This window comes from Mastigoproctus giganteus, chromosome 4 (assembly GCF_048544385.1).
Source record: "Mastigoproctus giganteus isolate SK-2022 chromosome 4, ASM4854438v1, whole genome shotgun sequence".
Classification (NCBI taxonomy): Eukaryota; Metazoa; Arthropoda; class Arachnida; order Uropygi; family Thelyphonidae; genus Mastigoproctus; species Mastigoproctus giganteus.
The window spans coordinates 230,258,095-230,285,206 of record NC_143578.1 but is presented as its reverse complement, the minus strand read 5'-3'; the positions used below and the strand labels follow the sequence as shown (position 1 = coordinate 230,285,206).

The 27,112-nt window shown below is 38.4% G+C and overlaps 1 protein-coding gene across 2 annotated transcripts in view; it reads left to right on the top strand.

Annotated features, from left to right (window-relative positions):
• LOC150087472 (putative protein phosphatase CG10417) overlaps positions 1-27,112 on the top strand; it is a 143,286-nt gene that overhangs the window by 2,829 nt on the left and 113,345 nt on the right. The window lies entirely within an intron of this gene.

The window sequence follows — 27,112 nt, the reverse complement described above, 5'->3', positions numbered from 1 at the left end:
CTACCAACTTCTAATTATAATGAAAATTATTAATTATGGAATTCAGTATTTGTATTTTTATTTATTTTTTTTTCTTTTTTGTTTTGTTTATGTGTACGTGCAGGAAAAACTGCTTGTTTCTTAATACATAATTTTTTTACCAATGTTAATTTCTATTTGTAATAAAATTTTAGGAAGGGACATAAAGACTTAAAATTTATCAATAGCATTAGTAGCAGCAAATGATGCAGGAAAGCAAGTTTATAAACATCAGCCAAAAAAAACCAAAAAAAAAAAACCCTTTCTCATGTTACCTGTCTATCCCTTCAACCTGTCTAGTTCTTCCTTGAACTTATTTAGTGTCCACTTACACAACAACAGATGGAAGTTTGTTCCAACAAACAACCACCTGCTGGCTGATGACAAACTTCAACACATCTGTTCTGCAACCATCCTGCCTGAATATGAATTTATGCTCCCACATGTGTGTAGTCTGAGCAAGAGGTAAAATCCAGTCAAAGCCTTAAAACACCTCAATCAGATCAACTCACAGGTTAGGCACTGCAGTATGCAGAACTGAGGCCTTTTTCACATAATATAATTTCTTGCATGCACTGACCAAGTGAAAAGAACTTTAATACTAAGTGAGATAGTACACACAGCAAAACATGAAATGTAAACTGACACGAGGCACAGACAACCAAGAGATAGCATAATAAATTTAACACAAACAAAAAACACAGCAATAATAGCTTTCGGCTACTGAATGTAGCATTTATCAACTAACTGAGCACTGGAAAGGGTGGTTTTTATGTGTGTGATTGACCTTCAAGTACATAAGCATGCAAGGTCATGGGGGGGTGCAAAGGGTGAGGGAGAGGAGAACAGTCTAGAGAGGGGAGGGAGAGGGTTGTTAGGTGACTAGTGATGGCGACTACAAAGCTTGTGGAATATGAGGCTCAAAGATAGGGTATATGCAGGTGCCATGGTCCCTGTTGATTGTAGTTCTGGTGACACTGATGTGTGCCAATTCTAATCATCAGCGGATCTTGAAATGGTGTGAACAGCTTATGATTTTAGCTTTGTTGAGTGTAATTTCATGTTCCTTCTTACAACAGTGTGCATCTAACATTGAATGAGCAAAGTCTGCTCTAGTGATGGCGATGTGCTGGTCCCGAAGATGGTCTTCCAGGCGACAGATAGCTTTGCCGACAAAGCTAGCAGCACAGTCCCGGAAAGGTATATGGTAAAAAATGATACCACTCTGTTTCAGAGATTGAATTGGTGTTTTAAGAGGGCGGGGTATATGGATTGCAGTTTCTTTCCGGGCGTTTCAACAGTGCAGATTTTGTAGCTGCAAAGGATTCTGGATATGCCCTGTGATAATGTAGGGTAAAATGGGATGCGCACGATGCCTACGAAACCAGAAGTATCAGGTTGACAGATGTCAGGTGAACAGTTACCAGTGTTGTGAAACCATAATGTGCATGATTCCCAGTAATTGAGTGTCTGTTCAGGGTAGTTGCATTTGGTGAGGTCAAACTTGACCCTATGTATATCTTCATATATGCTTGTTACGTTGGAGAAATGGGTCGAAGTCCTGTTCATAAGTGAACTGGTAATGCTGTAATGTGCACCAGTGTGAAAGGAATGGTAATTGGTGTATTATCCGGCACATGTGGGTTTGCAATAGACTGATGTTGTGACCTGCGAATCCTCTCTCTTTAACCAAACATCTAAGAACAGCAGGGCCTGGTCCTTCTCGGTTTCAATGGCGAATTTTAAAAAAGGCAAGTTGCTGTTAAGATAGGTTAGAAATGTCATCTCAGAGCCTCAAGGGAGTATGGCAAGGATGTGCTCCTTGTATCTATGCCAGAGGGTGATGGGGAAGGGGTCGACCTGGCTAGCCGGGTGGGTAAAGTGCTTGGCTGGCAACCCAAAGGTTGCGGGTTCGAATCCCGCCTCTGGCTTGGATCAAAGTATTGCAAAAAAAAAAAAAAAACCTTGGGAGGTGCATTATGGCCACAGAAGCCAATGCATCAACAACTACCAAAAAAAAAAAAAAAAAACATGGGGAAGGGGTAGTTAGTAAGGGTGTTGGTTTAAAATTCCTCCACGATCAGGTTTGCCGAGTGAGGACTGATGGGAGAACTAGGCCTCGCTTTTACTTATATACAGTGCTCTTGAACATAATACATAATACATACATATTTTTACTACATATTTTTGACTATGTATACATATTTTTAATGTAAAATAAACATGTTTTTACTGTTATCCATGTACATTATAGAACTCAGAGATATTAATGCATAACCATGTATTAATATCTGAGTTCTTTGACTGTGGTGAATATACTGAGAAGACAGGAAACAACTGAATAAGCTACTGACTTGCATGCCACCTACATTCCTTTTTGTTACAGCTTACTAATTATTTTTGTATCTTCTCAATTTTAGCAAGTGATGATACATAGCCATAAATATCATATTCCTGGCTATGTATCATCTTTTCATTTACTTTATTCAGTTTTTGCATATTTGCCCTCCCTTGATTCGACCTATTGCTAAAATTGCCTTCCCATATCTGAATATAGTGTTATTTATGTATTTATTTCTTTGTTATTTATTATTTTTTATTTATTTGTGTAAAATTATTTTTGTATATTGTATATTTTTTTTTGTATATTTTTGTCCCAGTTCATTTTTGTACTAGGTTTTTCAAATTCTTTCACTTTTTCACCACTACTTCACTTCCAGTTTCTACTATCCCTTAAACTTCTCTTCGTTCAGCCACTTTGAAAAATAACATGGTTATTTTTCATTTCCATTTTCACAGATACTTTATTTATGTTACAAACCACACATTTTATATATATATATATTTTTAAATATAATGAATGTCAATTATACACAGAAGTGATGCTCTTATTTTGTTTACTGTAGAAATAATTGGAAAAGGAGACAATAAAATAAATCCTTTAGCATGTTTGTTTGTATATTTTGTTAGTGCTTTTCAATGTATTTTACAGGTTTTGTGCACTTGTCTCTCTTCCCCCCCTCTCTCTCCCCCTTCCAGCTGTGAACATTCAGAACAGCTGGCAGGAGAGAGAGAGAGAGAGAGAGAGAGAGAGAGAGAGAGAGAGAGAGAGAGAGAGAGAGAGAGAGAGAGAGAGAGATGGTGGACCTGATGGTCATAGCAAACCTTGATATTCCCATTTGGTGATTATGTAAGCCACTGTTGCAGTTTTGCTGCAGATGATTAAGAACCAACAATAGCTAAGTTTCATATGTGAATAATTTTTAACTGGATTTTGATTTAATTAAGCTCTGTGCCGAAGTTACTTGGTGATGAAAATCAGAATATAAGTGTTACTTAATTCTGTCCTGGAATAGTTATTGTTAAAGCTTAAATAATAGTAATATGCCTAGCCATATTTGTACTTGTAGATCTGAATTACACCCTTGCTGGCATTTAATTAAATGGAATTACTTGTATCTTGTATTGTGTAAAAAAAAAAAAAAAAAAAAAAAAACTAATACTGGAAAATGCAATGTTTTTCATCTTGTAGCAGTAATCTTAGAGTATTGTACCACTTGGTTAGCTGGTGCCATTCTTATGTGCTAGCTTTCCCAAAACCAGGAAAAGACCACACAGATCCCAGAAACTACCGCCCTATTTCTCTAACCAGTTGTCTGGGAAAAACATTGGAAAAAATAGTTAACGCTAGACTGACATGGTTTCTAGAAACGGAAAACATTCTAAGTCCAAACCAGCATGGCTTCCGGAGAAGAAGATCTACACTTGATCTTATTATCAAAGCAGAAACAAATATCCAGAACGCTTTCCTCAGAAATGAGCACCTAGTCATGATATGCGTTGACATAGAGAAAGCCTTCGATACAACTTGGCGATATGGGATTCTTCAGGACTTACATAAATGTGGACTTCGGGGTCATCTGCTGATATTCATTAAAAACTTTCTAGGCAATAGATCGTTTCAGATCCGATTCCATTCATCATTGTCTTGAGCATATGTACAAGAAGAGGGAGTTCCCCAAGGTTCAGTGTTGAGTGCCACACTCTTTGCCATTAGGATTGATGCCATAACCAAGTGTATACCTAATACAGTTGACGCATACCTATATGCTGACGATCTTGCCATCTCATGTCACTCTCAAAATATGCAACTAATTGAAAGACAACTATAAGGTACCATTAAAACAATGGATATCGACTTTCTAAACCAAAAACAACTGCCGTACGTTTCTGTCACACACGTTCTTTACATCCTGATCCAGACCTACAGTTAGATTCTCATCGTATTACTTTCCAGCCTAGTATTAGATTCCTTGGTGTAATTGATAAAAAATTAAACTTCCTGGAACATATAAAACATATTTGTACAAGTTGTCTTAGAAAACTAAATCTTCTCAGAGTAATTTCTTCTATGTCATGAGGTGCAGATCGCTACGTGTTGCTACAGCTATATCGCTCGCTGATTAGATCTAGGTTAGACTATGGGTCTCCTGCATATGACTCGGCCAGACCGAGTGCACTGAAATGGCTCGATCCCGTACATCATAGTGCTCTACGAGTTGCACTGGGGCCTTTTCGTACTTCACCAATCTTAAGCCTATATACCGAAGCCTATGAGCCACCGCTACATCTTCGACGACAAGTTTTGTTACTAAATTACGCAGCCAAAATCAGCACATCATCTTCCACATCATCCCATATGGCAATATCTCTTTATGCCCAAATGGAGTAAATTTTATGAAAGTAAACCACGGCTCAATAAATCATCTGGCATTAGACTTCAAGCTCTTATCACAAGCTGGGACCTGAATTTCACTAACATACTTCAGGATACTAGCATGGAAACCCAGCCATGGCAAATGCCCCTGATACATATTGATAGACACTTTCAGCAATGGGGAAAGAATAACCTTCCAGATTCCAACATTAGGCAAATTCATATGACCCACTCCTCTGAGTTTAGCACTTCCATTCAGATATATACAGATGGATCCAAAATTGGTAATAAAGTTGGTACCACTGTAGTATTGCCAAATGTCACCATCTTTAGACAGCTTCCGTCTGAATGCAGTACTTATACCTCAGAATTCTACGGTATTGTTCTAGCCCTAGAGAATATCAAAGAAGACTCGTATACCAAATCCATCATATATACGGACTCGTTAAGTGCTGTTAATGCTCTACAGTGTAAATTATTCCCTAGTCATCCGCTGGTACAAAAAATTTGGGCACAGCTACTAGAACTTCACGGACATGGACAGCTAGTAATATTTTGTTGGATCCCTGGACACGTTGGAATACCAGGAAACGAGCAGACAGATTTAGCTGCTAAATGTGCTACAAATGTGATACCATCTAATTTCAGGACTCCTTATATTGACCATAAATCCATTATCAAGCAGATGTATAAACAAGAGTGGACACACATGTGGTGAGATCAAGCAAATAATAAACTTCTTGAAATCAAGAGAGAATCCAAGCAATGGCAATCCAGTCTGAGATGAAACAGAAAGGAAGAAACCATCCTGGCCAGATTATGCATTGGTCATACATTCCTCACTCATAGCTACCTACTAACAAATGATGACCCTCCACAATGCAGTAACTGCTTATGCTCATTAACAGTAAAACATATAATCCTGGAATGCCCGCTATATCTGAAAGAATGGAAAACTGCTTTCTTTCTCATTTATTATTATTATCAGCCATATGGTACAAGGAAGCCTGAGGCTTATGCTGCACTGGCCAAAAAAAAAATTCCCGAGTTACCCTGAGAGAGAGAAAGAGAAGTAGAAAGGAATCACCAAGAAAAAGAAGAATGATGATATCCAGCTCAGGGCCCTGGGTTTGCCAAGCCCATACTCACCAGATGTGAGCCCCTGGTTTTTTTTTTCATAACTCCAGCCAGTTATCATTACAGTGTGTTCTAGGAGATCGTGAGGATATGGATGACATTTTTCTCTTTCTAAAATTGATAAATAATATATGAGTCATATCATGTGTAAGACAAACGAAGAAGATATTAGACAGTAATCAGTGCATTATAGCCTAAGTTGCTGATGCACCAACAAATTTAACAACAACTTGGTTAATACTCTAAGATTACTGCTACCAGGATGAAAAACATTGCATTTTCCAGTAAAGTACTGAAGTAGAAATTCTAACATGAGGTTCTCTTGATGCTAGACAGGCTGCTGGGACAGCTCATGGAATTCTGTCAGTTATATATACAGGAAGTCCAACAGTAGACTCAGAGGTGATTATTCTGTTATGGGAAGCATTGGTTAGGATACATCTTAAATATTGCATGTAGGCTTCTGACCCCATTTTAGAAAAGATGTGGACCTGCTGGGAAAAGTACAGAGAAGAGTGACAATACTCTGCTTGAACCTGTTATTATGGCTGTGGAGGGGGGGTAGTTAATCAGGTTTATATAGGAAATAAAGATATTAGGCTGCTCCTTGGCTTAAAATATTGAATTATATGCTGAATTTTATATTATTGAAATACATTTCACATTCAATAAACTTGAAATTATGGGTACTGTTAAAAAATTAAAGATTAAAGAACTTAACAGGGATCTTTGAAAGAATTATTTTTATACTTTAATAAATATGAACAGTTCAGAAAGAAAGATGTTGCTTTGTTTTCTTGAAAATCAGCAGACCTCTCCCTTTTTTATTATATAAAATATTTTCAAAATCATTAACATCTAAACTTATAACTGCCTTTCAGAATTTGAACATTTTTGTACACTTTAGCTGCTCACAAATAACCTTATTTGGATGCAGACCTCAAGGTGGAGCCAGTATCCCTAGGTTTTCAGTAAATTTTCTGTGTGGGGGTGTGTGTGTGTGTGTGTCCGTCCGTCCGTCCGTCCGTCCTAGGGGGAAAAAGGCATTTTGTGTGTTATTGGACACTCAGTCTAAAATACTGCTGGTTCCAATATCTTTCTATTTTAGAAGATTTAGGAGAAGTCTGGTTGGCCTGCCGCCCTAAAATCCACTCATGCACACCTCGTTGGTAAGCCCTGTAATGTCACTTTGGTGGCAACAAACATGTAGCGTGGTTCTCTTCAATATGCCTGGTCAGCGTGAAGAGGAAAAAACAAACCCTCCAGCACTTTTTATGACAACAAGACGAAAAAAAATAGCCCTCAGTCCCCAGTGGCTTTCACTCTCCCTCTTACTGCAGCAATAGGATCAGAGTGGAAGCAGAGGGTGCTAAGAATCTCTGGGTATGACTAGGCTGTCATGAAACTGAACTTGGTCTGTTATCTGTTACAATGTAAGATAGCTCATCGTTGAAGAGAGAAATTAGAGCTGGAAAAGGAATTAGAAAATGTGAATTGGAACATCATCAGCTTGTCTGAAACAAGAAGAAGAAGAAAGGAATCATAAGTTTATCAAGTGGAAATCTGCTGTACACCAATGCAAAGAGTGAAGGTGGAGTTGGATTTTTGGTCCATAAAGATATAAAAAAAGTTTTTGAATTCAAAAGTACATCACCAAAGGTGTCAAGATTACTACTCAGGATTTCGAAGAGGTGCAAACTACAAACTGAAGGTTATAATAATATATGCGCCAACGTCGAGCCATGATGATGAAGAGGTTGAAGAAATGTACACCAAAATTGAGAAACTTCTAGATGAACAGAAAACTCACTACACCATCATTATGGGGAACTTCAATGCTGAGGTTGGAAAGAGACAACAGCACAGAAAGGGAAACTATAGGAAATTTTGAAATTGGTGAAAGACTTGAGGAATTTGTAGAGTTTCAAATGTCAGTACTGACATTTCAGCCAGCATTGAATTGACAGTAGCATTGAAATCTGTCGCCATTTTTTTCGTATCGATGTAGCAGATACTGGAAGTTTCTATGTAACTTGTAGCAGTGTAATCAGTATCAGCAGAGGATTATAAACTATAAAATTATAGTACTACAGACGTGTTTTAATAATTTAATTTGTCGTGTAGATTGTAATGTAAGACAATAATATTCATAAAGCTTTTAGAACTTGTGATATGGCATAAATAGCTAGCAGGAGAGTTTGATTCATGTGGGTGGCAATAGACAATTTTAACTATCTATTATAACCACTATACTTTACAAACATAATGTTATAACTTAATACATATAACTTAAACTTTATAGGAGATACAAAATTCATATAACTCGGTAGGAGATAAAACTCAATACTGAAATATATATATGTGTGTTATTACTGTATTGGGATATAAGTTTAGTGTTATATTTTTAATTGTACAGTAATACCCCGACTTACGCGAACTCGGAGTTACGCGGTTCTTGATTTTTTTCGTTTGGCAACACTGCCGCCCACTATCTTCAAGGTCGTTTTTCATATGTTATCGATATACGGTGCGACGGCGGAGAATGAGAGCGAAAGATGAACAAAATTCAACTTTGCTGCTTTTATGTTTTTTATAACAGTGAAGGGGAAACACATTTCACCATAATAACGTAAAAACCAACACAATTCCAGCTATGGGTATAATCGCAAATGCAATTAGATCGAGTTTACTACCAGTTTATAACAGATTTCACTAGCAGAAACGCAACTGGATTTTCATTGTTTTATGGTAGTAACCCCTAGAAATGTGAGGTGTTAATAGTGTATCTCTGCCTTTATGGTGTTGTTTATTCAGTTGCTACATGCGCGCAGCTTTGTTTATGCGTATCAAGCGTGCCTCCTCGTTTTGTAATTGTGCTTTATTCCCTAAAAATGAGTAAAATACTTAATTAAAAGGTGTGAAAAGGAAGCGTCCTGGTGAAGACACTGCAGATTCAGAGAGAAAAAGAAAAGCAATTATCGATAAACAGAGGCGGACTGGATCAAAAATTCTTACCCGGGAAAATTTATAGTGGCCTCATACTATGGTTTATGGCCAAAATCACACCGGCGCACCGGGGTTTCCCCGGTAAGGCTCATGGCCAGTCCGCCTCTGTCGATAGAGAAAAAAATATGAAATTGTGAAACGCTTTGAGCGAAATGAAAGACCATGTGATATTGCACGTGCTACAGGCGTAAATGAGGCAACGGCGAAAAGCATATGACAATTGCAAACTTGACAGAAGGTCTTAGCTCAATTGAAAAGGGCTTAAAAATTTTAGAAAACATAGACTCCAACGAAGAACGCGTTATAGCTACAAAGCAAGGAATAAAAAAATTTATTAGCTTGCTACGACGAAATTCTGCGTGAAAAAAAGAAGGCGCTGTGTAGTCAGACGAATTTGTTAGATTTTATGAAGCCATCGACATCGAAATAACTTTTTTACGTATGTCATTTGTTTTTTTAATACATATTTTGTATTAATATGTATAAAGAACTGCAATTTTATTAATATTTTTCTTGTAAACTAGTGTTTTTGTTAGTCCTTGGTCCCAATTAAGCAAAATTTATATGTATTTATATGCAAAGTTTTACCCCGACTTACGCGAATTCGACTTACGCGATTTTCGTCGGACCCACCTATCGCGTAACTTCGGGGTATTACTGTATTGAAATTGAATTGAAATTATGCCTCACCAGAGCAGCAAAGCAAAAGGCTCAAGGTAGTGTGGAGTGCTGTGGCTCGGGGAGAACTGAGGTGGGTGGGTGGTTGTCCTCTGACTCGCAGCCTTTTGAAATGTACTGCTTGTTTGATGTTTGCGGAGCTCTCGGCAGTGGGACATGATATTGCCAATTGTCTTTGTGTGTGCTCGATGTAAGGAGTGTGAAGAAACCAGGTGCCAACTCAGTTTTGTTATGGGCCTTTATGAGAGCTTGAAGAACAGGGTAGAAGACCTTGAAGGATTTAAGTTGAGGGGCCCATCAGGCTTTCAGCTGCCCACATCAATGCCAGAGCATCACTTGAACATCAGGCAGCACAGCATATTGTGCAAAAAAAGGATAGGTGGAACAGGACCAGGGTATGTGTGCATGGGGCAAAAGTTGAATGACATTGTAGAGCAGATTATCTTAGAGTGTAGAGTGATATTGTTGTACATTTTGGCACCAGTGATATTAAGAGTAAGATATCTGCAGATTTACTTAACAAGTACAGGTCAGTGTTGAAAAAAAAGCCACAAGTTAGGGTTGAATTTGAAAGTGTCTGCAGTTCTGCCCAGACATGATAGGAAGAGTATATGATGAGAGCCTTGTCGATCAATTTGGCCCTGGAGAGATTGTGCAAGGCTAATGGGGTTGAATTTTTCTCAGCCTGGTCTGTGCTTGTTAATAGTAGAGACTGCTTCTACAAGGATGGGATACACTTAAATAGAAAGGGTGCAAGAATATTTGCTGATGCTATCGACTAATAGATTACTAATCTATTAGTCGATAGCATCAGCAAACACAGACTAATAGATTAACAATAGCCAGACTAATAGATTAACAGTAGCCGCTGCCAGAGGTGAAAGTGATTCTTGCACTGCTTCTATTGGAATGAACAGCAGCCTAGAAGACAAGTTGCAGGGGATTTCAGAGACTGCTGGAAGTCATTGCAGAACAAGTAAATACGTGGACTGTGTTAGGGTAGCTAATAAGAACAGATGCATGTATACTTGTGTTACACTAATGCTAGGAGTTTAGAAAATAAATTTGATGAATTTCAGGTGTTGGTCAAAACATCAACGGCAGATATTGTTAGGATATCAGAGACATGGTGTCACACATATAAAGAATGCAGAATTGGAATTTGGGGAGTACAGTGTATACAGAAAAGATAGACAGGATTGGAAGGGAGGAAGGATTATGCTATTAGTTTAGAAACATAGGTGGACAGTGCAGTGCAGTGTTGAATCAGTTGGGTGAAAGCAAAATTGAGAGTTGGAGTGCCTAATGACATTATAGGCCTAATAACTCTGATGAGTATAATAAACATCTGTACAGAGAATTAAAGTGGACCAGTAAATCAGATTATCTTATAATGGGAGATTTTAATTTCCCAGATATTGACTGGAACTTGTGGGTTAGTCACTCACACACTAACAAGGCTTTTATGGATTTATTGGATGATTTTCTACAGCAGCATGTTCAGGAGGCAACCAGAGGGAGTAATGCTCTTGATCTGATTATCAGTAGTGATTCAACATCATTAAGAATCAGCAGATAAATGAACCACTAGGTGGCAGTGATCACAGTGTGCTGATGTGGGATTTACTCAAAGAAGTAACTAAAATAAGGTGTAAAGGGAAAGGTTTTTGCTTTCTTAAAGGTAACTACAGAGGTCTGAGACAGTTTTTCAATTTTATATAGTAGGACCAACCAATGATCTTAACCAAAGAAAATTCTAAATGGGAAGCATTTAAAGAATTAATCTTCGAAGCTACTAGGCTTTTCATACCAACTAAAAAATATTGTTCAAGGTTTAGGCCTAAATGGATGTCAGATGAACTAATGAGAAATGTGGCAGAGAAGAAAAATGCATGGGATACATATAAATGAATGGGTGACACAGAAGCCAGTGGTTTGTAGATATAAGTTAGTCTGTGATCAAGTCACAAAGAAGGTTAGGCAGTCATAGGCAGATTACGAGAAATCTTTGGCAAAGGATGCAAAGAGTTCTTTACCTATGTAAACTCTAGAAGGAAGGGGATGAATGAGATTGGTCCACTTGATATCGATGGTTTAAGTGTTGATGATCCTGCTCAGGTAGCTAACAAACTGAATAAGAATTTTGCATCAATATTTACACACGAGGAGTTATTCAGGGAGGGGAAGCAAGCCAGAGTTGTATTAAACTCTGGCAATGAACTGAATGATTTTGTAATAACCGAGAGAATAGTGGAGCTGAAATTGTTGAAAATAAACATAAGAAAGATACCTGAGGTGGATGGGATCTGTCCAGTTAAATTAAAGGAGGCAGCAAAGAAAGTAAGCAAATCCTTAGCCATAATTAGAAGCCAGAATCAGCTTCCTTGGACTCAGGGGAGGTAACTGTGGACTGGAGATGTGCATATGTTGACACCAATTCACAAACGAGGATCAAAGGGTGACACAAGTAATTATAGACCTGTTAGTTTAACTTCTGTTCCAGGAAATTAATGGAGTGCACTGGTTAAAGAAGCACTGCAGTATCATCTGGACAAGACTTCAGTTATAGTTCAGATACAGCATGGGTTTGTTAAGGGGAAGTCTTGTCTGACCAATTTGATTGGATACTATGATGTGGTTACAAAGGAACTGGATGCAAAGAATGATTTTGATATCATATACTTGGATCTTAGGATGGCTCTTGATATTGTTGCATGTGGAAGACTACTACTGTACAAATTGGAGCAGTGTGGCATTAAGGGCAAGTTGCTGCAATGGATAAAGGGATGGTTGAGTGGGAGAAGACAAAGAGTGGTAATCAATGGACACTGCTCTTCATGGACTAATGTTATTAGTGGAGTCTCCCGGGGTTCAGTTTTGGGTCCATTATTGTTTTCTGTATTTATTAATGATATTGATGAAGGTATATCAGAGTTAATGTCTAAATTTGCTGATGATACGAAGGTTGGCATTGTTAATGACACTAATAACCGTATGCTACTGCAACAGGATCTAGAAAGGTTGAGCAGATGGGGTGAGAGGTGGCAACTGAAGTTTATCATTGACAAATGTAAAGTACTGCGTATGGGTACTTTGTGACCCCAGAGTAACATTACAACTGTGTGGTATCACACTGAGGGTTGTAGAGAATAAAAGGGACCAGGGGGTAATTGTGCAGTCAGATATGAAGTTTTCTGAGCAGTGCAGACGGTCTCCAAGAGTGGTATCTTCTTAATGATAAACAGGAATTTTTCTAGCAGGGAAAAGGTGATTATCCCCTTGTAGAAGGAAATAGTCAGGTCACAACTTGAGTACTGTATACAGGGAGGCCTCATTTTATGAAGGAAGCACAGCTGCTTGAATGAGTACAGAAAAAAAGAGCAACAGGATTAGTGAATGGAACAAAGGGTTGCTCTTACGAAGAAAGGCTTAAGATTTGCAAATTACAATGTTTGGTGACTAGGCACCTGCGAGGTGATATGATGGAGGTGTATAAGGCCTTGGATGGTTTCAGCAAGCTCAATGGAAGAGTGAAATTTTTCCTCTTGACATAAATTCAAATTGAGGAAAGACAGTTGTAGAATAGATATGCAGAAATTTGCCTTTAGCCCAAGGTGGTTGATTGCCGGAACAAACTTCCATCTGTCGTTGTAGAAGTTGACAGCTGAAATAAATTCGTGGCAGAATTAGACAAACGTTTGGAGCAAATGGATGGGTGAAATGGGAAGGTTTTTTTTTTTTTTGGTTTTTTTGGCTGATGCCACATAAGCTTACTTTTTTGCATCATATGCCTCTACTAATGCTAATGAACACTTTTTTTCAAAAAAAGGATGAACAGAAAGTGGACATGGAAAAGCCCAAATGGATTAACTACTAAAGAAATTGACTTCATCTTCACTAACAGAAGATATACAGCAGGTCCCCATTATAACGCGGTTCGCTATAACGTTGTTCTTATATTATAACCTGTATCTGACTATAACGCTGTCACAGATCACTATAACGCTCTTTTACAGATTGCATTTTTGGCATATTTAACGAAATCGTTTCATTTGATGGAGTCGATAGCTTGAAAATGAATAGCAAAACAGCATTAAAACGTTTCCCACGCCGACTTGAGTAATTTTCCCACGCTCAGTGAAATTTTCTTGCACGCTAATTTAGTTTCAGTACAGTAACTTGTTACGTAGTTCCGAGATCAACATTTTAAAAAATGATCAAGTATATTGCTTGTAATATTTGCGTTATATGCATTTATCCGAAGTCTAGTCATCACTCAGTAGAGTATTAGACATCGTGCATAACGGAAAGTTTACTTGAACATTGTATCGTAATTAATTCAACCAACGCAGTTACATTTTCGAAGAGCTAATAATGACTGATAGGAATGAAAATGCAACAACGTCTGGGCGCAGTACGAAGACTATAAATGTAAGAAAAAGACTGAATTTGAAAATTAAATTAGATGTTTTGAAGCAAATCGATTCCGGTCAACGACAAACGGATGTGTGCCATAATTTAGGACTTGCAACTTTAACTGTAAGAACAATTATAAAAAAATAAAGAATTAATTTTTGCAGCAGGAAAGATAGCTAGTTCCACTGCAAGCAACTAGGACTAGGCCGGCTATTAGGATTGAAATGGAAAGACTTTAATTTTATTGAAGATAATATTCCAATACAGAATTCAGTTAAGTTAAATATTAAAAAAAGAGAGAGAGAGAAAGACATTAGCCAATATGATGATCTGAAGAAAACTCGCCTAAAAAAAAAAAAAAAAATGTGGAACCATTTAAAACTGGTAAGGGCTGGTTGAATAGATTTAAAATCCAGGGAGAAGCCGCAAGTGCAGATCAAGGTGCCGAAACTTTCAAAAAAGAACTTGTTAAAATTGTTGAAGAGGGGTATTATGTGTTATACTTCTCCACAAGTTTTTAACATAGCTGAAGCAGGACTTTTGTGGAAACGAATGCCTAAAAGAAGTTTCATATTGAAAGAAGAAAAAAACATGCCAGGTTTCAAAGCGGCGAAGGATCGGTTGACTTTATTGTTGGTTGTAACACTGCGGGGGATTTAAAATTAATACCCCTTTTAGTTTATTTGGAAGAGGGCCAAAGTTCAACTCAAAATCCACACATTTGTCATGATTAAATTCATCAATTAAATTAAATTCATTATTTTAATTGGAATTTTAAATTTACTTTTGATACGCAAGTAGTTACCACATAATTATACGTATGCAATGCAGAATATTTTATATGTGCAAATATTTGAATATTAAATATTTTGACCGACATTTGTGCATCTTTTCATTACTGTTAATTATTCATTAGGAAATATCCTATGGCACCGACCGCAGCTCATAAATACATATGTTACCTTATGGGAAAGCGGCGCTCGCTTAGCGCGGATTCACTTAGCGCTCTGTTTTTCCGGAACGAATGATCAGCGTTAAGTGTGGGGGGGGGTCACCTGTATTGTGAATGATGTTATCGTTCTGAACAAGATCACTTCTGACATGTTGGAAGTAATCACAGAATGGTAAGATGCACACAATATAGATGTAAGAAAAGAAAGAAAAAAACTGACTCAAGTTAAAAGTACGAAGGTCTTTGAGATAATAGAAGAGGAGAAAAAGCAGTACAGATTAAGAACAAGTTTGAGCTTCTGCAGACCTTTCAGATACAAAATACAACTTTCTGAAAGGGATCAAGTCCGAGAAGCCAATAGGTAAAAAAAAAAGAAATCCAATGAAGAAAAATTTAGTCAAGAAACCTTGTCATGATAAACCGAAGCTGACAAATGAAAAGCAAGATAAACACCGACAAGGACAAAATTGAATATACTGAGTTATGCAAAGCTATTAGAATGAGAATGAGAGAGGACAAAAGAAGATTTTTTTTTATATATATTTTAACAATAAATAGACTCATTCACCAACCATGAAAATATAAGTATTTTACTGTAACTAAAATATTTACAAATAAAATAAAATAAATATTTACAATAACTGCTATTATATTAAATTAAATTATGTACATTGTAAAAAAAACAAAAAAAAAACACATTAAAACTATGATGAAATCCTTGCGATAAAATACACTAAAATAAACCAGATTAAAAGCGAATAAAACGATAAAAATCTGGAGCTTTTGGAAGCATCGGCTTCCTTCCTCAGCAGTAACAAAACTTCCTGCAGCACGTCCTTATATAACAGGCTCACGGTACTTATACACGTGGTTTAGTCGGCACATGGTCTGAACTGGAAATGGAAACAGCTCGGGAACGTGTCAAGCAAAACCGTTCATCCATACTTAGGATGATAGTTTCAAACAGAGGATGCATACGCATACCTCTGTCCCTATTCATAATATTGTAGTCGGATGAACAGATTCGTAGGCTCTCGAGCCATTTACGGTTCCAGAACCCATGCGCTCGATCCACAATAACAGCCTCCTCTGGGGAGATTTGATGCTGCTTCTCCCAAAAATGTTCGGCGACAGCAGACTTATTGTAATCAGCAGTTTTTATAGCATTTGAATGTTCCCCCAGACGATCTTTGAGCCGTCGTTTTGTCTCGCCCACATAACATTCCCCACAATCCGGGCATTTTATTCTGTATACTACTCCATTACTCAGGTCCTTTGCTATTGGGTCTTTTACCTGAGACAACACTGTGTGCAACCTCCGCCCGGGAAGCTGCACACAGCGTGTTTTATAACCCCGCAAAACTCTAGCAAGATGCTCAGTAAGGCCCAGATAGTAAGGAATGTATGCGGTAGCCACAGGAACAAATGATTCCTGACGGTTGGACTCTATTCCTCTACTAAATCTGTCTATGATCCTCTGGGGGTATCCACATTTTCTAAGGTCTACTGTGACTCGTCTAATTTCACATTCTTTGTCCTCAGAGGTAGGGCTGTGTGACCCTGCTCTACATTATTCTTATGCTGCCCAGCTTGTGCTGAACTATAATGGGTGTACTGGCCTCTGCACATGGGTTTTTTAAACCTAGGGCCTATCCTAGAGACCAGTACATCCAAGAATGGAAGGGTACCTCCTGTCTCCACCTCTGAGGTAAATTGTATAAATTGGGAGAAGCTATTAAGCCAATGGAGTGCATCATCCTCTCTCTTCTTCTGGACCACGGTGAAGGTATCATCAACATACCTTTTCCATTTCTTTATGGGAAACTCACATCCACTTAAAACCCTATCCTCTAACTCCTCCATGGCCAAATTGGCCACGATGGCGCTAATGGGAGATCCCATGGCTGTACCGTGAACCTGTTTGTACATAACACCTTGGTACACCATAGTGGTGCTGGCCAGACAAAGTTCCACACCAGAACAAATATCCTCAACATTTAAAAGTGATCTATTACCCAAAGAGACATCATTACTCAAAGCTTTTCTAACACAATATATTCCATGTTTAATTGGAATGCATGCGAATAGCGACACCACTAAAAAAGAAATCATGCTCTAGTTTTCATTTACAATCAAATCTTTCACAAAACTAACAAATTCTTTACTGTCTTTTATGACATAGTTGGACTGGCCCACTATAGGTAAAATCAATTTAGCCAAATACCCTGACAAAGCATATGTGACTCTTCCTATAAATGATACAATAGGTCTGAGTGGGACTTCTGTCTTATGAGTTTTTGGAAGTCCATAAAACCTAGGGAGTTGACATCCAGTAGCATGAAAAAACCAAAAGGTCTCCCTGGAAATCTTCTCTTCCTTTAACCAAGCCTGTACCAGTTTATTAACGCGCCGCTCTAGGCCAACCAACGGGTTTCTCTGAGTAACTTTATATGTATTATTGTTCTGTAAAAGGTCCATTGCTTTTTTGTGATAGTCTTCTTTGTTTAGGACAACCGCTGATCTGCCCTTGTCCGCAGGTAAAACCACAATTCCATCGTCTTTTCTAAGTTCATTCAAGGCTTTTTTTTGATTAAAGTTAAGATTCGGAGATACTTTCTTTACCTGGCTCAAAATATAATTTTGAGAAATATAACAATAATACGTATAAAGTTACTCAGAGAAACCCGTTGGTTGGCCTAGAGCAGCGCATTAATAAACTGGTACAGGCTTGGTTAAAGGCAGAGAAGATTTCCAGGGAGACCTTTTGGTTCTTACATGCTACTGGATGTCAACTCCCTAGGTTTTATGGACTTCCAAAAACTCATAAGACAGAAGTCCCACTCAGACCTATTGTATCATTTATAGGAAGCCCCACATATGCTTTGTCAGGGTATTTGGCTAAATTGATTTCGCCTATAGTGGGCCAGTCCAACTATGTCATAAAAGAGAGTAAAGAATTTGTGAGTTTTGTAAAAGATTTGATTGTAAATGAAAACGAGAGCATGATTTCTTTTTTAGTGGTGTCACTATTCACATGCATTCCAATTAAACATGAAATATGTTGTGTTAATGATGTCTCTTTGGGTAATAGATCACTTTTAAATGTAGAGGATATTTGTTCTGGTGTGGAACTTTGTCTGGCCAGCACCACTATAGTGTACCAAGGTGTTATGTACAAACAGATTCACGGTACAGCCATGGCATCTCCCATTAGCGCCATCGTGGCCAATTTGGCCATGGAGGAGTTAGAGGATAGGGTTTTTAGTGGATGTCAGTTTCCCATAAAGAAATGGAAAAGGTATGTTGATGATACCTTCACTGTGGTCCAGAAGGGGAGAGAGGATGATGCACTCCATTGGCTTAATAGCTTCTCTCCCAATTTATACAATTTACCTCAGAGATGGAGACAGGAGGTACCCTTCCATTCTTGGATCTCTAGGATAGGCCCTATGTTTAAAACTTCACTGTTTAAAAAACCCATGTGCAGAGGCCAGTACACCCATTATAGTTCAGCACAAGCTGGGCAGCATAAGAATAATGTAGTGAAAGCTCTACTAGATAGAGCAGGGTCACACTGCACTACCTCTGAGGACAAAGAATGTGAAATTAGACGAGTCACAGTAGACCTTAGAAAACGTGGATACCCCCAGAGGATCATAGACAGATTTAGTAGAGGAATAGAGTCCAACCGTCAAGAACCGTTTGTTCCTGTGGCTACCACATACATTTCTTACTATCTGGGCCTTACTGAGCATCTTGCTAGACTTTTGCGGGGTTATAAAACACGCTGTGTGCAGCTTCCCGGGCGGAGGTTGCACACAGTGTTGTCTCAGGTAAAAATCCCAATAGCAAAGGATCTGAGTAGTGGAGTATAGTATACAGGATAAAATGCCCGGATTGTGGGGAATGTTATGTGGGCGAGACAAAACGACGGCTGAAAGATCGTCTGGGGAAACATGCAAATGCTATAAAAACAGCTGATTACAATAAGTCTGCTGTGGCCGAACATTTTTGGGAGAAGCAGCATCAAATCTCCCCAGAGGATGCGGTTATTGTGGATCGAGCGCATGGGTTCTGGAACCGTCAATGGCTCGAGAGCCTACAAATCTGTTCATCCGACCACAATATTATGAATAGGGACAGAGGTATGCATATGCATCCTCTGTTTGAAACTATCATCCTAAGGTACGGATGAATGGTTTTGCTTGACATGTTCCCGAGCTGTTTCCGCTTCCAGTTCAGACCATGCGCCGACTGAACCACGTGCATGAGTACCGTGAGCCTGTTATATAAGGATGTGCTACAGGAAGTTTTGTTACTGCTGAGGAAGGAAGCCGATGCTTCCGAAAGCTCCAGATTTTTATCGTTTTTATCACTTTTAATCTGGTTTATTTTAGTGTATTTTATTGCAAGGATTTCATCATAGTTTTAATGTTTTGTTTTGTTTTTTTACAATGTACATAATTTAATTTAATATAATAGCAGTTTTTGTAAATATTTATTTTATTTTATTTGTAAATATTTTAGTTACAGTAAAATACTTATATTTTCATGGTTGGTGTATGAGTCTATTTATTGTTAAAATATGAATTTGCCCAACCTCAGAGGCCTTTTCCAAGAAAAGAAGATTTAACAGAAGAAAAGTAGAACAATCATTAAGGAAAAACAAAGGACTTAAATCAACACCATGTGCAGTAATACAGAAAGTCAAATGATACTGAAACTGAAGAATAGTGATGGTGTACCTAATAAATAGCAGAGAAGGCATAATTAAAATAGCAGAAGACTATACTATAAAATATTATATAAGGAGAAGGAAATGATGCCAGCTTCCCCACGAAGATGGATCACAAATTAGCAACACGGGCATACAAGACGCACCCTAGTTTTGGCCACATATTTTGGAAAAAATAATAACCCTTCTATTATCCTTTGATACTGTTTATGGTGAAACTATGAAGCGATCTTTTACTGACTGATGTAAACAAATATGTGACATGGCGTGATACGGGACGTGATCATGGGGTAGGTATTAAAATAAATTAAATGGAGTTACATTTATTTATTTTTTATTTTTTTATTAAATGGACTTACAACATAGACTTACAACATAGTTAGGTGAGACCAGAACTGATCCCGCATGAGAAGCAACGGCTTCTTGTGAAGTCCACCAGGACGGCGTGACCACACCTTTTCCAGCCAAAACCTCATGCCATGCTCATCCATCCATCCTTTGGGGTGAACTTAAATAAAAAGTCTTGCTGGAATGCTTTCTTTCGGCATTGTTTTCCTTTTAAATATTAGTAATGGTGGTAACTTGGTACCATCAGCACAACATGCCTCACTTCTGTAAAATGGGATTTCTCATTGCCGGAAGTTTTAATGGTCACAGATTTAGCACCTTAAAATCAACTGTCTTATTAGAGGAAACGTCAAACGAACTTCATCCATATTTGCAATTTGACTAAGTTCAAAGTCATTTTCTTTTCTGACATTGATAATATATAGGTGAAAATCAATAATTTTGTTTTCGTACTCAGGCATTTCTAATCCGTGTCTCTTCATAAATCTATAGCAGAAATTCTTACTCACTCTAAGACAAATATGGGCGTCACTTTCTCTTTGTAAAAGACACTTGGAATTGAAAAATCCCAATCCAGTCTAATTAGCCTGCCATACCATAAAAGCACGGATCATAGAGGAATACCATAAAAGTGCAAGATCATATTATAGAGGAAGCAGACACATGGAAAAATGAAACAAGTTTTTACTTACGTTTGATTGTGAGATTCATATCACGCAGATTTTAACAAATTTTCCACGAAAAAAAGATTACTGTTTTTGTTGCCATAGATTGTAACCACTGATAATTGTTAAAAATATATTTCAACAGATAAATCTTAAGTAAAATTGGTGTGAATTTCAAAGGGAAGTTTTCAGAACTTAGTTTACCGGCACTGTGTCATCGAAAATGGATTGCCGGTGGTCTTTAGGCCTAATCTGACATTGACCATATAAGACGCAGGGTGATTTTCCGAGTATTACTTGCGAAAAAAACCGCGTCTTATAAGCCGGAAAATACGGTACCTGATATCCTTTTGATGAGGTAGAACATGCACTGAAGAAAATGAAGAATCAGAAAGCCCCGGGTTAAGATGAAGTTTTTTTTTTTTTTTTTTTTTTTTTTAATGTAAACCCCAAACATGAGAGGTATTAGAACCTATAGTACTTAGTACTGTGCTTGGGTTGGAGGTTGAGAAGATGAAAGAAGATATTTGTTAACATTGGACTTGAGCTTGTATAGACTGTAATTTTCAGGAAATACATATGAAGGAAGGTTGTTCCAGAAAATGGCAGTTGAATGAATAAACGAGGAAGATGAAAAGTTGGTTCTGTGAGTTTGAAGTTAGACAGTAAATGGATGTTGGCTGGTGGCAGTACATGTTCGGACTGTTTTGAAAGAGAGAGAGTGGGCATTATAGAAGCCAATTCAGAAGAACGGTGGCCATGGAAATATCTGTAGAAGAGGCATGCAGCACAAACAGTACGTCTATGAGATAGCGAGTGGAGAGACTCTGTTAGAGATGAATCATTAATTAACCTAACTGCCCTCTTCTGAATGGAATCAAGAAGCCTGAGAGAGGTTTTGGGGGCACCACCCCAGATGTGGGAACAATATTCCATGGCAGGGCAGATTTGCGATTTATACAGAGTGAGCAGCTGTTTTGATGAAAAGTAACGCAGAGAGCGAAAGAGAAAACCAAGTTTTTTAGATGCAGAGTAAGCAATATTTGTAACATGCTTGTGCCAAGAGAGATTAGAAGTCAGGGTAATCCCCAAAAGAGATATATCATTTTGCCTAGAAATCGGATTGTCACTAAAGATAAGCATAGGAGCAGAAGAATCCTTTTTGCGAGATATAAGACAAGACTGAGTTTTAGAAGGGAAATCAACTAAGTTGTCTTTGCCCCACTGGAGAATTACCTGAAGATCATCATTTAAGGAATTGGTAGCAGATTTTCAAGAAGTTGAAGCTGATTGAGCAGGGCAAGGTTTCTCAAAATGGAAAGTGGAATGCAATGTGCTATCATCGGCAAAACTATGGATAGGATTTCCAGTCAATGGAAGAAGGTCATTAATATACAACAGGAAAAGAACTGAACCTTGAGGGACACCAGCATTGGTGGAGAAGTTAGAAGACAGAGAGCCATCTACCATCACCCTCAGTGAATGATCAGAGAGAAAACTGGATAACGAATTACTAAAAACAGTTGGCAAACCATAAGATGAAAGCTTGTTTAGAAGACCTTTATGCCAAACATGATCGAAAGCCTTCGAAAAGTCAAGAGCAACTGCTTGTGTTTCACCGAACCTTTCCATTGAATTAGTCCATAAATGGGTAACATAAGCCAGAATATCACCAGTGGATCGACACTGACTGAATCCATACTGGCGATCGTTGATCAGACGGTAGGTTTCTAGGTAGTTTAAGAGTTGGCAGTTAATTGATTTCTCCATTACTTTAGAAAGAGTAGAAGTAATTGCAATGGGATGATAATTGGATGGGAGGGATTTGTCACCCTTTTTAGGAACTGGCTGGATATGAGCAAATTTCCAAGCAGAAGGAAAAACACCTCTGGAATAAGAAAGTGGAAAAAAGGTGGCAAAGAATAGGAGTAAGTTCAGGAGCACAGGTTTTTGGAACAAGTGGAGAAATACCATCAGGACCTGGAGCTTTCTTAGCATCAAGATTCATCAAAATCCTTCTGATATCCTTTTGACGGAAGACCACAGGAGGTATTGAATGGAGCATGTTGGGAATGGTGGGAGGTATTTTGCCAAGATCATTAATACATGAGCTGGAAGAAACATGGGATGCAAGCAGGTCAGCTTTATCCTTGGCTGAAGTGACAACAGATCCATCTGGTTTGGACAGAGGTGGGAGCAGAGATGGGCAAAAGTTGTGGCCAATAGCTTTGGCAAGAGACCAGAATGCTCGGCTACCATTAGGGCAAGAAGCAAGTTTTCTATTCTTAGCCTGTTCAAACTTTAGTTTGGACTGATTAATAATTGCTTTACAATTGTTGCAAGCTTTGGTGTAGGCAGAAAATGAAACTGAAGAATTAGAAACAAGCCAATTATGATATGCAACATTCTTCTCTTGAACAGCCTTATCACATTTATTGGAAAACCAAGGTTTAGATAAAGGACGAGATTTTAAAGTGGAGTTTGGGATAAAGGATTCCATTCCTGCAAGAATAATTTCACTGACACGATCTGAGCAAATGTTGACATCAGAAGTGTTGAAACAGTAATCCGACCAAGGAAAAGAAGAAAAAAAATCTTGCAGGTCATCCCATTTTGTATTCTTGTAATGCCAAACAACACAAGGTTGAGAATAGCCATGAGATAAAGGCTCCTTTGGAGAAGAGACAATCACCAAGTTGTGATCTGAAGTGCCTGAAAGACCTCTCACTTTGACCGTGTACTTAGAAGGGTTGTTTGTGAGAAAAAGATCAAGCGGGTTAGTGTATGGTTAGGATTGACCGGTATTCTTGTAGGTAAATGAACAATCTGTGCAAAGTCATTAGTAATTGCAAAAGCCTCAGCATCTCGACCAGCTGGGTCAGTGTGACTAGAAAGCGGAAGCCAGCTGGAGTTGTGAACATTAAAATTGCCAAGGAAAATTACCTCACTGTTAGGAAAGTTGGACTGGAGAAAGTCAAGTTGCAAAGAGAGGAAGTCAAAGAGCTCCAAGTGATTAGTGGAGTCGGGAGAACGGTAGAGACAACAGATGAATTTGACACAATGAGGTAGAGAGATTTTAAGCCAGAGAAGATCAAAGAGAGGAGATTCCAAATTGCCAAGTCTCTGACAGGGAATATCAGAACGGACATATGCACAAGTACCACCTTTGAGGCGAAAGGAATCATTAGTGTTGTTCCCCAGGGTTCAGTGTTGGGCCATTGTTGTCTTGTATATTTATCAATGATATTGATGAAGGTATATCACGTTTAATGTTTAAGTTTGCCAATGATACAAAGGCTGGCATGGTTTTTAATGACAGTATGCTACTCCAACTGGATCTGAATAAGTTGGGAAATTGGGCTGAGAAGTGGCAACTGAAGTTTAACATTGACAAATGGAAAGTACTGCATATGGGTAGCAATAACTGAAGAGAAACGTACTAACTGTCTGGTACTACACTCAGGGAAGTGGAAAGTGAAAAAGGCCTGAGGGTAATTGTGCAGTCGACTATGAAGTTTGCTGAGCAGTGCAGATGGGCTGCCAGGGTTAGTCATGGAGTCTTGTCAATGATATATAGGAATTTTGCTAGCAGGGACAGGGAGGTGATTATCCTGTTATACAAGGCAATGGTCAGGCCACATCTAGAGTACTGTGTACAGGTCTGGAGGCCTCATTTTAGGAAGGATGTAGAGTTGCTCGAACGAGTACAAAAGGCGCCTCCGTAGCCAGGTGGGAAGGAGCAGCAGTGCATAGCACACACTTCTTGATTAGACCGGGGTTCGAGCCCGTCACCACCAAATACGGAGGATGCGGAAAGGTCAGAATGACCACCGCATATCCCGGAGCAATATGGCCTTAGTTGCTAATGCTCCTAAAAATCAAATAACGAACGAACGAACGAACGAGTACAAAGAAGGGCAACAAGATTGGTGAGGGTATCAAAGGGGTGCTCTTACCAAAAAAGCTTAAGTGCTGCAAAATGCAGTGCCCTGAGAGTAGGCACCTGCGAGGTGATTTGATTGAGGTGTATAAAGGCCTTGAATGGGTTGAGCAAGCTGAATGCTGATTGGATTCTTCCTCTTGCTCAGACTAAGAACCCGAGTGGGGCACAGTTTCAAATTGAGGAAAGAAAGTTGTAGAATAGATGTGCAGATATTTTACCTTTAGCCAGCGGGTAGTTGTGTTGTGGAACAGACTTCCATCTTTTGTTGTGGAAATTGATAGCCTAAATAAATTTAAGGCTGAGCTGGACACATATTTGGAACAAATGGAGGGGTGAAATGGGAGGTTTTTTTTTTTTGGATGAGTTGCTCGCTTTCTCTCGTCATATCCCTCTACTAATGATATGAGTGATATGAGTCACTGTGCATCATCAAGTAAGTAAAAGTTTTACAAAAAAAAATGCCCAGTGTTACTTAAAGTAAAAAAAAAAAGTAAAGTGCAGCCATTATCAACCCACTGCAGGATGGGAGCCTCCTCAACAATTCATGCTGAGGGAAATGGACCATAATCTGCCAAGCTGGTCCAGTGCGGGTTGGCAGATCGACCGTATTCAGCAGTCAGGGGCTTGAACCCCGGTCTACTCAAAGAGAGTATGCTACTGCACTCCCGCTTTTGACCACTCGGCTACGGAGGCCTAGTAACACAAATGATTTGTAATAAAAACATCAAAAACTTACTTTCCTTTGAAATTGGTGTATTAGTGACTATCCAAACATCCTGTATAATATTGAAATAATACTCCCATTTTCTAGAATATTGTAGAATCTTCTACTAAATTCTACCACATTCAGGAATCTTCTACAATGTTCTATTACACTCAGGTGTGTTCTACACCTCTCTGGAATATTCCTGAATATTCTAGAAATATATTAAACATTTCTTAAATATTATTTGTCAATAAAAAATTGGTAAACAAGTTGGACATATTTTAATAAAAACTTTGAAATTAAGAAAAATGAAATGCGATTCCAAATTTTTTAGCAGGATTACAGGCACAACATCGACACTAAATTGTTATCTGTTCAGGATCAGGATTCTTCCTGATTCCTATAATCAGATTGAACTTTTAGAGCATCCCTCCATAGTTAGATAGCATTTGGAACAATTTAAGCAGTTATGTGCTGCTGATGGTCTTCAATTATTAATTCCTGCCTAGATCTGATATTGGAATTAGTAAGAATCCTAAAATGTCACCAGAGCATAATTTAGTGTCAGTTTTTTTTTGTTTTTTTTTGTTACTTGTTGGTGCATCGGCTTCTGTGGCCATAATGCACTTCCCAAAGTTTTTACATTTACTGTGATCCAAGCCGAGGCAGGATTCAAACCTTTGGGTTGCCAGGCAGGCACTTTACCCACCCGGCTAGCCCGGTCAGCTTAGTGTCAGTATTGTGTTTGTAATTAATACAGATATCAATAAAAATCTATGTGTTTTTCAAATCCATATGCTATTAAGTGTCTTAATACAGGGTGTTTATAAATGGTTGGAACACTCTCAGTGATTTATTGCACAGACTAGGATGGACAGATATCAGTCATATACATGCCTTGTGAAAAAGAAAATGGCAAAGTTTTTTTTTACATCACATCACATCACCACAACAATTCAGTGTGGAAACCAAGTGTGACATGGCAAATGCCCACACAGTAATCGAACTCTGGACATACCCTGTCCAGCATATCCTGTGTGACCATGGTGTTAGCTTATTCAGTTCTCTGCTTAAGTTACTGGATGTCACATGGCAAGGTGGTACATAAACATGATTGTTTATTGTGTTTATCCCCACAAGAAGAAATCACATAAGAAATCAGTCCGGTGATCTCGGCGGCCTTTTCAAGAAACATTCGTCCCTTTCTCCAGCACGTCTGATCCAATGCTTGTGTAGCTCGGTGTTAAAGTAGGCCCGAATGTCATTATGGAAGTGGGAAGGGCCCCTGTCTTGCTGGTAAATAAAGTCATCACTATCTTCGTGAACTTGTGGCATCAACCATTGCTGAAGCATATCGAGGTATGATAGGCTATCCCACAGTGCAGTAACATATCTTACTTCTCTGTGGGCTATCCTACAGAGGTATGACAGGTAATGCCAACTGGCAGTGAATGATGGAACTACATGCCTCTGCAGTAACAACTGGGAAACTTTCATGGTTTCTCTTTCACATGATATAAATAAGTAAATGGTATCTTTCTTACTCCATGTGCAATAAATTATTGAAAGTGTTCCCACCATTTATAGACACCCTGTATATAAAAGGTGTGGCAATAAAGTTTCCAAAACTGTGCTGCTGTGGTGGTCATGTTTGATGACTTTGAAAATAAAAGTGGTGTGTTGTAGTTTAAACTTCCTCCAAAAGATGGTGGTACAGAGATTGTCCAGTTGCAAGTAACAACCAGTTTTGTTAGCGGTGTTCATGCTCCATATCACAATTTTGCAATGGAA